The sequence below is a fragment of the Falco biarmicus genome, chromosome 4 (genome assembly GCF_023638135.1).
Source record: "Falco biarmicus isolate bFalBia1 chromosome 4, bFalBia1.pri, whole genome shotgun sequence".
Lineage (NCBI taxonomy): Eukaryota > Metazoa > Chordata > Aves > Falconiformes > Falconidae > Falco > Falco biarmicus.
In genome coordinates this window covers 102,055,246-102,070,617 of record NC_079291.1, presented here as the reverse complement: position 1 = coordinate 102,070,617, position 15,372 = coordinate 102,055,246, and the positions used below count along the sequence as shown (strand labels likewise).

The window sequence follows — 15,372 nt, the reverse complement described above, 5'->3', positions numbered from 1 at the left end:
GTTGGCTTTTTACAAGAAAACAAATAAAACCATTCAGGGAGAAAGAGCACCACAAATGCTTTTACCCAATTATTCATCATCCTGTGACATCTTCATCAACCCCTACCTGAACTGTTTGGAAACAGCTGATTATTGGTGACACATTTCCATGCAGACTTGCTTAAAGAAAACCACAAACAAACCTAAAATAATAATAATAATAAAAAAATCAGTTTAAACCCATCTTACAAATGGCTCTAAACCATCCAACCCTGTCCCATTTCATCCTGCCCCCTTCCTACCATCTCCAGCTGGAAAAAAAGACCATAAAGCAGTTTTGTGCAGTCACATGTAAATCCCCTGTCTCTGTTAAGGCGAGAGATTAGCCTGTTAACAAAGTTACCTTGTCACCTACCCTGCTTAATCCTTGCATTTCAAAGTGTAATTTCATTGAGCGCCTTGGAGCTGAAATCTGGTGTGTTATTTATTTATTTATGCAGTTTAATCGTTTCCTACTTTTTTTTTTTTTATTATTATTATTCACCTGAAGCTCAAAAGATTTGGTTTTGCCTTGCTGAAACCGGTGACTTTTGGAAAGGCAGCACCTCTGCCATTTGTATTAATTTTAATGCATTTATTTAACCCTTCAGGGGCTGGGGTAGTGTAAAGAGCCCCCCCCCGCCCCCCTCCTCCCACACCTTTCCGAGACAACAGTCAGACAGTCTCCACACAGTGCCGTATGGCTGGTGGTGCAGCGGAGTATCCTGGCCATAAATCTGTCAATACAAAGAGAACAACACGCACACAAAAAATGTGGCTAAAACCAAGAAATGTAGCATAATTACAGGTTCATTATTGCAAACAAAAGCATCCCCCGATCCCACCCCTTTGGCAGGGACGGGAGCAATTCAAACAGGCTCATTATGTAGTTACCTAGCCAGGGTCAGAGCCTCCTGAATAGCTGCTGTGGCTCTGCTTATTATCTGGCCCTGGATGCTGGGAATGTGCCTATTTGAGCCACGGAGGTGCAGGAGCGCTGGGAGCAGGGAGGCTCCAGGTCTGCTCTCCCCTCCCTTCCTACCTATTGTTATCTCCATCCTCAGAAGATCTGCCTTTGTACTTGCTTTAAAGCGTGTTTACCCATGGTGAAAGGTGCAGACTTGAAAGCCTCAGAGTCTGAAGTCTTGTGCTTATCTGCCCAGTGGGTACAGCATGAAAAGAGGAGACTGGGTGCAGCAGCAGGCATGGGAAGAAGGACAATGGTTTCGTCTCCGTTGCTCACACCATTTCCCCTCCAAAACTGCCTGCCACAAGGCTGGGTGCTGGCTGCTTGAGGCACAGAGCTCCCACAAAAACCACCTTTCTGCTGGGAAGCAACTTGCACCTAACCTGGGCTGGAAAAATCAAAACTTCCCAACCATCCTGACTTTTCCAGAAGTTTGAGGGAATGCACAACACACTTAAAAGTGGCATGCTGCTTTGTGTCAGCAGGCAAAACTTATGCCCCAGGCATCTCTTCCAACCTTGTGCAAGCCCATCCTCTGTCCCATCCCTCCTTCCCCGCACCCGGCTGCTGACAGATGCACGAGCAGCCCAGGGATGCAGCCGGTGCTTTTTGGATGTTTCCAGCCTTGGCTCCTTTTCTCACTGGGCCGGGAAGCAGTGTGAAGTCCCCTTAGACACCACGTGCCCCTTCCAGAGCCACAGCTTCCCTCTCCGGTGGCTGAAGAATTGAGGAACTCCAAACGGCACCACCGAATATTCAGGGAACCTGACAGCCCCCTTCCCCTCCGCCTGCAGCAGCGGTGAGCACCACTAGCGCGCCCACGCCGAGCCTGCCTCCATCTATAACCCAAATGTCAAAACATTTCCTCTTGCAGCCCCGTTCGGCTCATGGTAGCCCTGATCCTGGGTCCTAGTCATGCTGCTTTTGGGGTCTGCCTCACCAAGCCATTACTGTCACCGCCCCACTGTGCGCAGATAAGAATAGGCTGCTTCTTCTGACTCATTTAGCTAAAACAATGGAGCCACCAGAAGCCAAATTAATCCCTAGTGACTTCAGCAGAGTTACACCAGTCTAAATTTGGTCCCAAGTGTACAATTAGCACAGAGGAAAGTGCAGTGTCATGACAGTCTCTTGGCTTTCCCTCCAGGCTCCCTTCACCAGGCTCGCCCTCTCTGCCGAGCAGCTGGGTGCTCCCTCTCGTTCACCTTGTTGCTCATGTCTTGCTCTTTCTGGGTGCCAGGAAGGACATGCTGCAAGTGGAGAAGGTAACTCATCACCAGCAGTTTTTGCCTGGGAAGAGGCGGATTCTGTTTCCCTTGGTGGGTAGGAAGAAAAAGCTGGTCCTCCTCACCCTGGGTTTGCAAGGAAATTAAACCCATTCCCTGTGAAGAAGTGCCTGCAGGCATCCCTCCAGTGCTGGGCACCCTCATGATGCCTTCAGCTGGCTGAAAACCTCTCTTAGGTCTAGTGTCCAGTCCTCTTTATGGGCATGCAACAGGCCTTTAAACTCAGCCCTCAGAAACATCAGCAGCAGCATCAGTTTTGCAGAAACTAGATTCCCTCTACTAACAGCTAAGCCACGACACTACAATTTTTCCACATATTTGTATTTCAAACACTGAGAAAATGTGTCAGAAATCATACAGGGATTTTCTTCGGTGTCTCTTGGTCAACCCCAGGCACTCTGGGAAGGGGAGGCATTGCCCATCTGCTCCCACAGCCACACAGATGTGCCATGCCCAAAAAATAGAAGGGGCAGAAATAAATTTTAAAAAGGGAAAAAAAAAAAAAAAAAAAAGACAGCTAACCAAGACCTTTTCGAACTCCAGAAACACTTCCTCAAAAAAATGGTTTTGTGTGTCAGGCATGAGCAGAGCCTGGATCACAGAGCTACTTCCACTCACCGCTCTGCAGCAAGGTGCAGGCAAAGCCGTGCCAGCAGCAGCCCGATGTAGGATCGTGGCTTTGCTCTAACTCTGAGAAAACTCCTGCTAACCTCAGAGGGTGCGTGTGTGTGTGTCAGAAAATAAAAAAATAAAGCAATGAAAAAGCATCAAATAATTTAAGAAAAAAAGAAAAGGGGAACAAAGAGTGGAGTGTGGGACTGGAGAAGGCCTGTGCTTGGTGCCTCCCTCCCTGTGTCCCCCTGCCCCCTCTGGCTCCACTACCCAGAGCCTTTTCAAACATACAGACTTCTCATTCCTTTGACAATTCTTCAAAGGCTCCAGGATTCGAGGGAACTTCCTGTTTCATCGCAAAACCTTGCTTTCTTTTCCTTTTCCAGACTATTAAACCCCACGCCAATGAAGCGGTGTTTGCTGCATGTCCGATGACCCTGCCTGCTGCGTGACATTAAAGTTACGCTGCTCAAGGTGTTTTGGTCCTTACATCCCCATTCTGACCCCCGAGTTTACTGCAGAACAAAGTCTTGTTAAGCTCAACGCTGGAAAATATATTTCCTTCCTCACATGCCCATAGTGGTTGTTTCAGCCTTGCATGGGGTTGCGTGTATTATTTTGTTATTGTAGGGTTGCTGATGACAACTGGTCTGCACACACTGCTTTGTTATTGTAGGGTTGCTTTAAAATCCTAGGCTCCTGGTCTTAGCTTCATTTATTTATTTTAGGAAAAGGTAGTTTTTAAGGGTTGAAAAATAAACATGTTTAAAGACATACCAAGACACGACGAAGAGATGATGCGGAGAGGAAATCCTGTCAAATCTGGGGCCTCGCCTGCCTGAGCTGTGCCCCTTGAGCGTGGCCACGTCTTCATCTCCTGCTCTCCTGTGGCTGCTGTGACCCGTGGCCTCCCAGCAGCAATGACCGACTTTTGATACTCGTCATTTTTGCAGCGCGTAGTAATGTCACTGTGAAAACAGCACAGCAGTAACAATTCTCAAAGGCTTCAGTTACTGTAAAAACCTGCACCAGACATGGGGTTTAAAAGTTCGGTTAAAGGGAGAGGTGGAAGGAGAAGAAAAGAGGGAGGGGAGGAGAGGAGGGAAGTGCTGACTGGAATGGTAGTATGTGCTGATGGCTCTTGGTGTGGCAGGCAGGCAGCACCCCCAGTGCTGCCAGGGAGCACCTGGAAGGGCTATAGGAACCCTCTTCTCTGGCTGCTGATGGGTGACCGAGCATCAGAAAGGACTTTGGAAATCACAAAAATTCATCCCAACACCCAAAGCCCCTACAGCATCCCCAGATTCTTCAAAATTTGCTCAATTAGGACCAGTGGCAGAGTCCAGTCCCTAACACACCTCAAGGGCAGAGCACAGCAGCTGTGGTGCACAGGCCCAGACCCTCACTTTGACCCAGTGTCATGTGTGGGGCTTGTTTTCCTCATCCACTAAAGGAAGGGGAAAATAGATGACTTTGGGCAATACTGGGAAGGAGCAGAGACATACGACAACGTACCCTTCCCAGCAGAGCATCCATGGCTCTGTTGTGAAAGGGGAGACTGAGAAGACAATGAAATTAAGGGAAGAGACTCCTGTCAAGCTAAATAATTAAGTCCCAGGGTACATAATTGATGAGCTCTTGATGTGGACCCTAAATCATTTACAAGGCTGGTGTGTAACCCGACGTGGGCAGCTCTGGCATTACAACAGCAAGGGACGAGCATCTCCTGCAGCAGTGTGAATTGAGTGGGGCACCTCTGACGTGGCTCACACTGCCCGGGGACACCCCTATGGAGGCTTGGCTGAGTCAGGGTCCTCCTCTTGCCTGCTCCCACCCTTCCTCAGTTGCTGTAAGTGGGTTGCTTGCCACCAAGCCATCCCACTTGCCTGGCGCTATGCTTTGGTAGACAAGAGTAGCTCCACCAACCCACAAAAGAAGTTCACATGGCAGGACAGGGAGGTATGAGAGGGAGATGCTGCTGTTTCTTTGCTGAGATGTTTCAGCCAACTTCAACTGAGCCCAGCCTCAACTGAATCCTAAACGTCAGCATGGACTACCCAGCACCAATCTGTAACACACCCATAGGTTTTTCCCCACCATCAGAGTGTCAAACTGGGGCTTGCCATGCACATGCTCTGCTGAATACAGGCATTCCTGGCCAGCGCTGCTTGGAACAGCTTTTTCGAACCGCTTCTCCCCCTGCAGCTATGCTGATCTGTGCCCCTAACCTGGAGAGATGGAGCAATCAGTACACAAATGAACCGCTGGAAAAAACGAGGCCACTGGGAATGGGACTGAGCTGTGGAGGTGGTCCCCAGGGGTTTGCTGTCTGGGCCGAGGCGAGGCAGAAGACGCAGACCCTGCAGCAGCTGACTGCACTATTCCGTAAGAAAGACATCAATCTCAAGGGCTTTTTCCACTGTCAGTTATCCACAATGCTCTTTCCTGCCCCATCAGTTGCAGAGTCAAATGGCACCACGCATCCCTATTCTGGTCTTTTTTCTTTTCTTTTTCCTTTCTCTTGGTCTTTTTACACTCCATCATCAAGAAAAGCTGTTTCTGCCCTTCTCATGCCTTCCTGTGACCCTAGCACCTGTCTCACAGGAGGACCAAACATGCCACAAATCTGCTGGGCATCACCAGCTGCCTGGCCTGGTGACAAGGCATCCTGAGCATGTAGCAGGAGCACAACCCAGGGCTGTCTGCTGTCGCACAAACTGGCCTGGAGATCGGTGTGCTGGCTCCACGCCAAAAAATATCACTGTTCCTCCTAGCTGTCCCCCACTCCCAGTGTTTTGACAGTCAGCTTGACGGGCTGAGTGTGTTAGCAGAGTCACGCAGAGCCCCTGCCGGCTCCCCTCCACCCTGTGCCCACCCCAGGCATGCGCCGTCTGCCTGACACTGCCTACAAACTCTATTAGCTTTGTAATTAAAAACAGCTGTAATCTGATCAGGTGGAGATCACGGTTACAAAATGAAGGAAGCCATTAGCAGGAAATGTTGTGGTTCAGGCAGACATCAAATCAGTTTAAAGAGATTGGATTTCATTGTTTTTATACAGTTACTCCATTACTATAATGCACTAGGTCCATTTAACCGGCTGGCTCGGAGGAGTGCTCATAAGGCAGTAGTGACATCTATTTGAAATGAACGGCATAAACGGCAAACTCTGAGGAGATAGCAGTGAATTTACACCCCTCGGTCTGCAGTGAATATTAATGCACTGTGAGCTGCTGGAGCGGGGTGTTGTTGAGGGTCTGGTTTTCTCTCCTCTTTTTCAAGGCCCCCCATCAGCGTTGCTGGTGCCTCTGCGGGGCTGGGAGAGCCTCCCCAGCAGGGATCGGATCCAAGGACCTTTCCTCTTCCCCCCCAGCCACAAACCAAACCATGGGTCCAGTTTCTCAGTAGTGAGGTGGAGTGAGAACTGAAACCACAGCAGCCACATCGCTTCGCTTCCTCCTGGCCTCTCTGCCCCTGTGTAAACACCAGCCAGCCAAGACAAAAGCTGGAGAGTAAAGTATTTAGGTTCTCACAAGAGATGTTGCCGTTTTCCTGTTTCAAACCCCCTACAAAAAAAGGGGGAAGCGACCTGTGTTTGAAAGCATCACTGTGACCCAAGTGCTCACAGCCCAGTGAGGTGTGTGGTGTGACCCGAAAGTGTTGCCATCAGGAGGGGCTCTTTGCAAAAGCTGCTGGCTCCTGCTGTTAATTCAGTCCTGCCCTGAAGCCTATAGCCAAGGTACAGCTTTGGTACCTGTAGAAAAACTTACACCAAGAGGCACGTGATGGCCCCTGACTTCTCCAAGGCTGATGGTGGTTGCTAGAGGAATGAGAAGGGTAGAGGGTGGATGTTTGCACAGTATTTTGGGGTTTGGACAACACCAGTGCAGACAGAGCTGGCAAGATGATCTGGACCATCTTGCTGCAAAAAAGCCCAGCCAGAAGCAATGTAAGGGCTGCGCTCCCCTGGTTGCAGCCTGGCCTCGGTGTCCGAGCTCTCCATGCTCTGAGTGTAGACTGGGCAATTGGTACCTGCAATTTCTCTCTCCAAAAAAGCCACCTATGGTACCACGTGGGTTTATTTACCTGCCCTCTGCCTTGCAACATCCTTCCAGCAGGAAAATGGGCAGGGGGGCTTCACGAAGCAGCTGGCAAAGGGCTCTAAGACAAGGAGGGTGTGTAAGGACAAGCAAACACGATGAGAACTGGCTGCGAGGAGGGGAAATACAACTGTCCCGTGGTCCTGCCTGAGCAGTAAAAGGACTCTCCAGGCGATACAGAATACAAACGCTCCCCTCCCCCTCCCCGTCCAAATCTCCTAACTGGAGAAAGAGATAAAAAGGGGCCTGCAGACAAATGCTCAGGCTGCCTCCTACCCACCGCGCTGATCTGAGCACGTGGAGCCCCTGCTCCAGTCAAAACCCTCTTGGTTATTGCTAAGTCCCTCTTGGCTAGAAAATGGCTCTGTCATCCTCATACTAATCCAGTTCCCATACAGCCAGGCAACCTTCTTCCTTCCTTGCCACCGCTTATGCCCTCCGTCTCCTGTCCTCCCCCTCTCCCTTTTCACCCCAAACTGTATCAAATGCATCAAAGCCCGAGTAAATTATGTTCCCTTTGACCTGCTGGCAGCAAGTTCAGCCACAGTACATTAAAAGAGCAGAGGCTGAGGTTTCATGGTCAGCGAAGGCAGAGGTGGAGGAGGAACTGCAGACCTCGTTGCTGCATTGCTTTTGCCTTTGGAAGCGACATTTTCAGCCAAGTTCAGTGGCAGTCAAGGCTGAGGTTTGGGGCTCAGCCTATATGGGAAAGCGGGGGGCAGTTGCGAAGCTGAATTTCTGAGCAGCCTGGGAAGCTGCCCACCTGCCCCAGCCAGGCGGTCTGATCCAGTATGGTGGTTGCCATCACTCCCATCGTCTCTGGAGATGATGGGCTGGACAGAGGTTGTGGGGGCCTATGTGAGGTGGCAAGGGCAGGAGGAGCGAAAGAGCTGGGTTGGCTGAATCTCTGCAAACACTTGTGTGGGTGCAAGCTCCTTGCTTGCTGGCATCCACAGCCCACACCAGGCTGAGCACAGCCTCCCAAAATGCTCCCCACCCTGACTGGTTTCCCCAGGCACAGTCTGTGCTTTGGAGTTCATTACGCTACGTGCACAATCTAGGCAACTTCACATGGTTTTGGGTTTGATTGAAAATGATGTCCATACCTTTACTGATGATGGCTGCGTGGGCTGTGGCTTGCTGCAGAGAGGAGACTTGGAGCTGGTGAGGACCAGCTGGTTATGGAGATTCGCTGGGGGAACATTGTGGGCTCGAGCTGGAAAAGACCACCAGTGTTCCCAGTTTCCTGTGGGTTGTCCCTGATGTGTCTGATGTCGTGATGCAGAGGGTGCACAGCATCAGTGCAGGTCTTGGTGCTGGCAGCCTCAGCAGCCCATGCACAGGGACCCATGTCGAGAAAGGGACTGACACTGGAGAAAAACACCTGCAGCATCTCTGGCTCTTACACATTGGCTCCAAACAGGATGATGGGCCTAAACTGATGGTAAACCACCCTGTTGTTCTTAGAGAAACAGAGGTGTACAGGGACTGGCTGTCTTCTCACAGCACTGAGGCAGATCATGCTCTTGCGTCTTGGCTTGCAAGGCTGTTTCTGCTGCAGCTCCGGGTGTCATGCGGAGTTCGGAGCACCCTCTGAAATCACTTTGATGGCCATACCAATCCCCAAAGAGGCGGCATTGAATCTGGAGCCTGTGAAGCCATTGCCAGCAAAATAAATATTCGGGAATATTTTTAGCCTGCTCTTGTTCAGAGAGAATTTCTTTGTGTCCTTCTGAGGAGCTCGCCGGATCTTTCATCGGTTTGTTTCTCTCATTAGCCGGCATAAGCTTTGTTCTTATTTAATAAAGATTAGGATCTGCTGCCTCCAGCCCTCTCTTTTTGCTCCTCCGTCAGGCTCATGGGGGCTCAGGCTGCAGTGACATGTTTGATGTTGGGCCTTGGAAGTTGAAATACGGGACAGAAGTTAGCCAGGGTCTTGCATTCGCTTCCCCAAAAAGCCCCGTCCCGCATTGCTTAGCAGAGAGGAGCCCCACAGGGAGAGAAGGGAAGGGGATGGGGCAGAGTGACTGGAAACTGCTGCTTGGCTTGTCCAGACGTTTCCAGGCTCAGCTGGCTTGAAGCATTGCAAAGGTCTTGGTCTGAGCCATCAACAGACAACGTGGGGGGAAAACCGGGAGATGGCTGATGCAGGCAGGCATAGCCTGTGCCCGAGCCTAATAAAATAGGTGTGCCATAAATGTGGAAATGGCTTCTTCCAGCTTTGGAGGTCAAGGAGATCTCCCATCCCCTTATATATCACTGGATTCTCCTAGTTAGCCAAAAAATAAAACAACTTTTTCTTTCTTGAGCTGAGTCATTCCTCAGAAAGGAATGGTTTTAAAACAACAACAGGTATGAACTAGAATGAATTTTATAAACTCCCAGAAGGCGGCAGTGGGTCTTCTGAGCTTTGAAAGTCTGGTCTTTGCTCTGGTAAGAGCATCACTGCATCGAGCCGGGACAGAGGCTGCTGTGTGCCATGCTGAACACTGTGGGTGCAGGGCCTGGTGCCACATCCCTGGGATGGGTATGGTGAGGGGCCAAGGGGGGCTGAGTTGTGCCTGAGATGAAGGCAGGACCTGTGTCACAACTCAAGCTCCTTTCTGTCACTTCCCACTTATTCTCTCCCCTGCCCGCTGTGTGGACCAGCCAGGTCATTGCTCTGCACCTCGATTTAGCCACGCCTGGAGCAAGAGTATATTTACCTTGTAAGAAATGCTGTGGGCATTTGCCTGTGGTAATATACATAAATAGGTCTCTACAGATCGAGTGCTATTAACATTGCTATGTGTTAATGCACTTCTTTCTCAGAGAATTTTATATAAAACCCCCTATCTTTAAACACTCTTGCTAAGAAGGCTCCCATTTCTAGCAGGGGAGCCTATTTTGCATATGTGTAACTTTGAAGGGGATGAATAACTTCATGGCCAATAACATTTATAGCTTTGCCTTGCACAGGGAGATAAGGGCAGAGGAACGCAGGGCTCCAGGGCAGGAGCTGTTTGCCGAGAGGGGCCGGGAAGGAATCCAGTCCCCACCCTGCCAGAGCCTTACCTGCGCCCAGGTGCACGCCGGCCTCAGCGCCCATCCCGCCAGCCGAGCACCAGCCGCTGCGTAAGGCTGGATACCAAACCTCCTAGCTCACTCCGGCATAGCTGGAAGGGGAGGAGGAAGGGGGGACAGGGGAGGAACAGCAGGGAAGGCAAATTTTAGAAATACTTTTTGAACAGTCACAGTTGTAAATGAACTCACCCTCACCATGTTTGTGTCACTTGTGTTTGCTGCCTGGGGCTATGTGAGAGCACAAGTTTTCCTGGCACGATTGCTCTTGGAAAATCAGCTTCCAACCCATATATGATAGCATTCATGGAAACCACAATTCTAATTTACATGCACTGATTTCCCTGCCAGAAACTGCTGCCATCCAACCCAGGGATAAAAATGCTGCCCTGTGACTTCCCTGCCCAATCACGACCAACCAATGCACTTCAAAACTCAAATATTTTCCAGGGAATGTTTACAAGCCACAGTTAAAAAAAGAAAATCTTCCCCAAATTCATGTGGTCGCTCAGCATCATGACTGCATTCAGGGAGGTTTCCTTATAGGTATTTCCCAAGCCAGATATCTACCCTCACAAAGAAAAAAATAAACAAACGCCTGAAAACTAAGTCTTCCAGATACATGATTTCTTAAATATTCTTCATTCAAAATTTCTCCCTTGTTTTCTCTTTCTTTACGCCATGCTATAGAGATGTACTCACAGGCCACCAACGCACAGGGAAGAACCTGGCCCTTCAAAACCCCTTCTGCCCTGGCTGAAACAAGGGAGATGTTCTCCTTCCTCTCCTTGTGCTGAGCTCAGCCCAGGAACCTGCTTCCTCCGCTCCAGCTGCTGCCGTGCTTGGTGCAATGGAGCAAAGGTTGGGGAGGTGGAGAGAAAGCCCTTAATAAAGATAAAATCTATTTCTAATGGCTATAAAAACCAAACCCAAATTCCCAGTTACTTCAACGTGAGCTGTGGAGATGGGGTAATGGAGAATGGAGTTATTTATTAATAGAAGGGCATTTCAATAGAGATTGGAGGAGGCGATATGGACCAAATGGAGGCATTTACAGAAATAACGCTCAGGAGGTTTTACCCAGCTTGGCCAGGTGTCTTGACACCGTGTCCTGAGGATGGTTGTCTCCCATTCCCTGAAAAGGGTGTTTTTGGGGACCTGGATGATCACACAGCTCTGGCATCAGCCAACCCATTTCCCCCAGACCTGGCTCTCATTTCCACCTGGAAGTAGAACCAGAAGAACAAGCGCAGAGCGGGGTCCTGTTCTTGCTGGATATTTTGGGAAGCAGTGTGATGCTGATACAACACCCCCCAGCTCAGACCCTCCTGCCCTGCATCCAGCCTAGAGCAGAAGGGAGCAGCAGACCCCTCCAGCACGCTCCTCGCCATCACTCCCTGGCCGTGGTTTTAAACCTCCAAGGCCAGGAGCCTTAAAAATGGCGTGAGACTCCTCTCCAATTTCTACCACTGCCTCTCGCAAATGCAAAATTTGCTTCCCTAAATTCCTCGCTGATTCTTTCTTAACACACACCTCTGCCCTCGCTTGGCAAGCAAACAGTGCCGAAATTCCCACCTGCCTCCCTTGCAGCCCCTTCTGGAGGGGCTCATTAGCCATGCAAATAAAAAATGCTTCGAGAGCCCGGCAGCCAAATCCCCCCCTGCACCAGCAAGGAATGACAATTCATGGGGGTCTTCAGGGAGCTGGGACAGAGGGAGGGAGGAACGCAGCACAGCGTGGCTGCGTGTGGCAATCAAGCTTTCCCACCGCCACCCGTCCCTGGGGAGCATCCCCGCTCCTCTTGTGCAGAAGCAGCAGCGTCTCTCCCTCCACCTTGTTAATCCCCTTTCGCTGTGCTCCTGCGCTCGGCTCCCCACCCCGACCCCCCCGGGAGCCCTGGGAAAGCAGTGCCTGGTCCTCACTGCCCCTTCTCCCCTCTGCCTCGCTGCAAAGCGGTGCGGGGAGGGGAGGGAGGAGAAGGGGAAATGTGCGTTTCCTTAATTGATTTTGGTGAAAAAGACAGGCAGCCGCCGCACTGTCAAATTAATTAGTTCCAGAGCTATTTGCAGTTATAAGCCATGTAAAATTAGTGGTCATTGCATTTTTGGTGCTAGGGAGAGGCAGGGGGGAAGAAGGTTTTGTAAGCTTTTTTTTGCTCTTGGAGTCTTCCTTAAAAGCACAGAAGAAAATAAGAGAAAAGGCCCCTGGCTGCCAGCGCTGCCCCCAGGGCTGGCTCCTGGTCCTGCCACAGCGCAGGGGATGGGGGTGAAATGGCTGCTGTGGCCCCTCTGACATTATCTGTCCCGCACTGAACAAAGCGGGTGCTTTGCTGCGGGCTGGGATCTCCCCTCCTGGCAAGGGCTGGCTGGGTCCTCGGTGTCACCCTGCTGCCAGCCCCACGGACGCATGGTGGCCACACCAGCTCCTGCATCCCTGCCGAGGTGTGAAGCTGGGCAGCCAGGTGCACCAAGTATTGCTTCTGGAGATGCTTGGCCCCTTTTGTCCCCTCTTGCCCTCCCTCCTCGGAGAGCCAAAGCAGGCTGAAGGCTGGAGGAGAGGCTTTGAAAGCCCCGGGTGCAGCTGGCGGGGCTCAGATCCCCCATTAGATGGGAACGCCTGCTGCAACCTGATAACACGGCAGCATCTGATGGGGAGGCTCCAGCAGCACTCCCCACGTCGAGTAGCGCCTATTGTTTCAGGAGATATTACCCCGCACACATGCTTACATCTGGATATCGATAAGCGTGCCTGTTTATGCATAAACAGAGTACAACATGCAGCCACATACCTCTGCATTCCTCCTCCCTTCCCTCCTTTCCCTTCCCGCCCCCCCTCCCCTTATTCCCTTTATCTCCTTTTAATCTGGTCTTGCCTGTTAAACGTTATCTCTACTCCACATTCAGAACCAAGTCCCGGGAAAGGGCAGTTATGGTGGGTCACACAAACACGGTGCTGAGGAATGGCAAACATTTCAGGTGAATTTGCAAAGTTTTCCAGGGTTTGGGTGGAGGGAAGCAAGGGAAGATGGTTCCATCAGACCAGAACGCTGCCAAATAGACTTCAGCCAGGATAGGAAAACGCAGCATGGTTTGGCCCGCGTATGCAGTGTGTTCCTGAGTCTGCTCAGGCAGGACCGTGCCTCTAGGCAGGGACCCCAAGCCTTGCCTGCCCAGCCATGCACGCGTGAACCTGCACGCGCAGCCCTACGTTCACACGTGCTCTTGTGACGTTAATGACACATTTACTGCAAGTCCGATTGAAAAACAAACCAGCAAGAATGTGGGTTTTACAGTAATTAAAAATGATTTCAAAAATATAACCTCCTTTCTTGTTGCTCATTTGGTAAAAGGTCTCCAAAATGAGCAAATGCCAGCTGTACATCCAATGCGACCCTCAGCACCTATACTGCTCCAAAGGACTAGTGCTGCACAGCCACCTCTGAGCCAAAACACTGCTGAAACTGCCTTGTCAAGGCTTGGACCTTGGGAGAGGGGAAACCTCGAGCGTGCCATCTAGGAGGCCTGAGCCACTTTTTTCAGAGAAATTTGGCAGGAGCTCGGGGACTTGGTTTTGTTGGGAGAGGCTGGTGTGGATTTTTGCAAGTGCTGCCATCGTCCCCTGTGCTGGACCCCAAAAACAAACCCTGGCACCCCAGGGAGCGCTCGGCGCTGACTCACGCATCCCTTCGCAGCTGGGGCCTGTGCACAGGGGGCTGCAGGGCTCTGTCTTCTGAAAAGCAGGTTGGGGCTTACCCGGCACCAGCCAGAGCACAGCCTGCCCCAAGCGCTGACCCCTGCGTGCTTGCGCAAGGACAGGGAGCTACAAGGTCTATGGCAACCACCTGCCAAGCCCATCCATTCCATGCGTATTGCATGCTGGTCCACTTGACTGAGGAGAAGGGCATTCCATGGCATCTTCTGGTGTCCCCCCAGGATTTGTCCCCAGCTGCCCCTACTCAGACAGTGTCATAAGCTCTGCTCCTAGCAGGACAGTAGGTTGGCACTGGGTGCTGCATTCCCCTGTTGGCTTCAGTTAGGGTTCCCAGACCAAAACCTACATCCTTGGCATGGGATGGACCAATCCTAAGAGTAGGCTAGTTTCACCTCTCCATCTTTCAGGAAAAGAGGAAAAAGCACATGATGTCAAAGATGCTTACATCTAACCCATTTACTTAAGGAACTTTTTACTGGACAAACTCAGTGACAGCCATGACCCAAATGTAGAAACCTCATCATAACTCACCCCAGAAACTGCCCGGCATGTTAACCACTCCTCTGAAAAGCTTTCGTCAGCCTTCTGCTCACAGGGGCCATCCAGCTCCAGGGTGGGGGACACAAGCAGGGTAACAGCAAAACCTGGGGAGGGACTTGTACATTAGTCAAAAGCTCCATCATTCCCACTCTGGCAGTCTCCACCACAGCTCAGAGACAATGCTGCTTCCACTGACTGTGTGTGACCAGTTCACCCAGGCAGTTCAAGCTGCCTGCACACAGGAACATGTGTAAGACCATAAAGCTCCTTTGCAAGCCCCAAGCGACGACACTTGGAGCCCAGGTAAACAAAGATAGCTCGCCAGCTAGGGGGGACTGTCCCTCCTCCTGGAGAATGCAACATCATCTTCAAGACCTCTACCTGCTCTGTTGCTGCAGATAGATATGGGCAAATACTACTCCAGCACTACCACTGCTTTCTGGGCTGAAGCAGTGGCAAGGAATCCATGTCTGTACATAAACAGCAAAACCAGCGTGCACAGAAAGGATGGCATCCCTGGGCAGTATGGTTTTGTGTTTCTGACCGTCTGTGCACACACACACACATGCATCTTCTCAGGAGCCAGGGCAGGGCAGAAGGGCTCTTTGGAGAGTTGGGTTTGAGCAACAGGGGCATGGGCAACTCGTGAATCCAAGGCAGCACGGCTGCACTGCGCACACGCTTTCTGAAATGGGGCTGTATACTGAATTTATGAGCTCTTAAGTCATAACATTTACAATTTATATTGTCCAGTCTTTTAATCTCAGCAATAAACTCAGACCAAACCTTTGCCAAGGCAGTGTGGAAACTTCACTCTTCCTGGCAGCCCCACATACAAGGTGCCCATAGGCAGGACCAGGACATTCGTCCTGGTGGCTTCAATGTGGGGTCTTCCTCAGTTCCTCACTCCCAGAAAAGTAATTTGTAATTCATCAGTCCCCCACCTGCTACCTTGATTGCCCAGCCATGCCCCTTCTTGGATGTAGGTATAACACACTAGCAAATACTAGGGACAATCACTTACAGTGGTCCCTACAATCCCTCCTACCTTCCAGAGCAAGATGCTGCTTCTTTTAAT

The 15,372-nt window shown here is 50.9% G+C and overlaps 1 long non-coding RNA gene across 1 annotated transcript; it reads right to left on the bottom strand.

The window, feature by feature from the left end:
- Window positions 1–677: 677 nt before the first annotated feature.
- LOC130148953 (uncharacterized) lies at window positions 678–8,869 on the bottom strand. The gene is made up of 3 exons (XR_008821718.1): window positions 8,090–8,869; window positions 3,661–3,851; window positions 678–755 (listed from the first exon to the last, which is right to left on the bottom strand). It is a non-coding gene; the product is annotated as an uncharacterized LOC130148953 (long non-coding RNA).
- Between the last annotated feature and the right edge of the window lie 6,503 nt (window positions 8,870–15,372).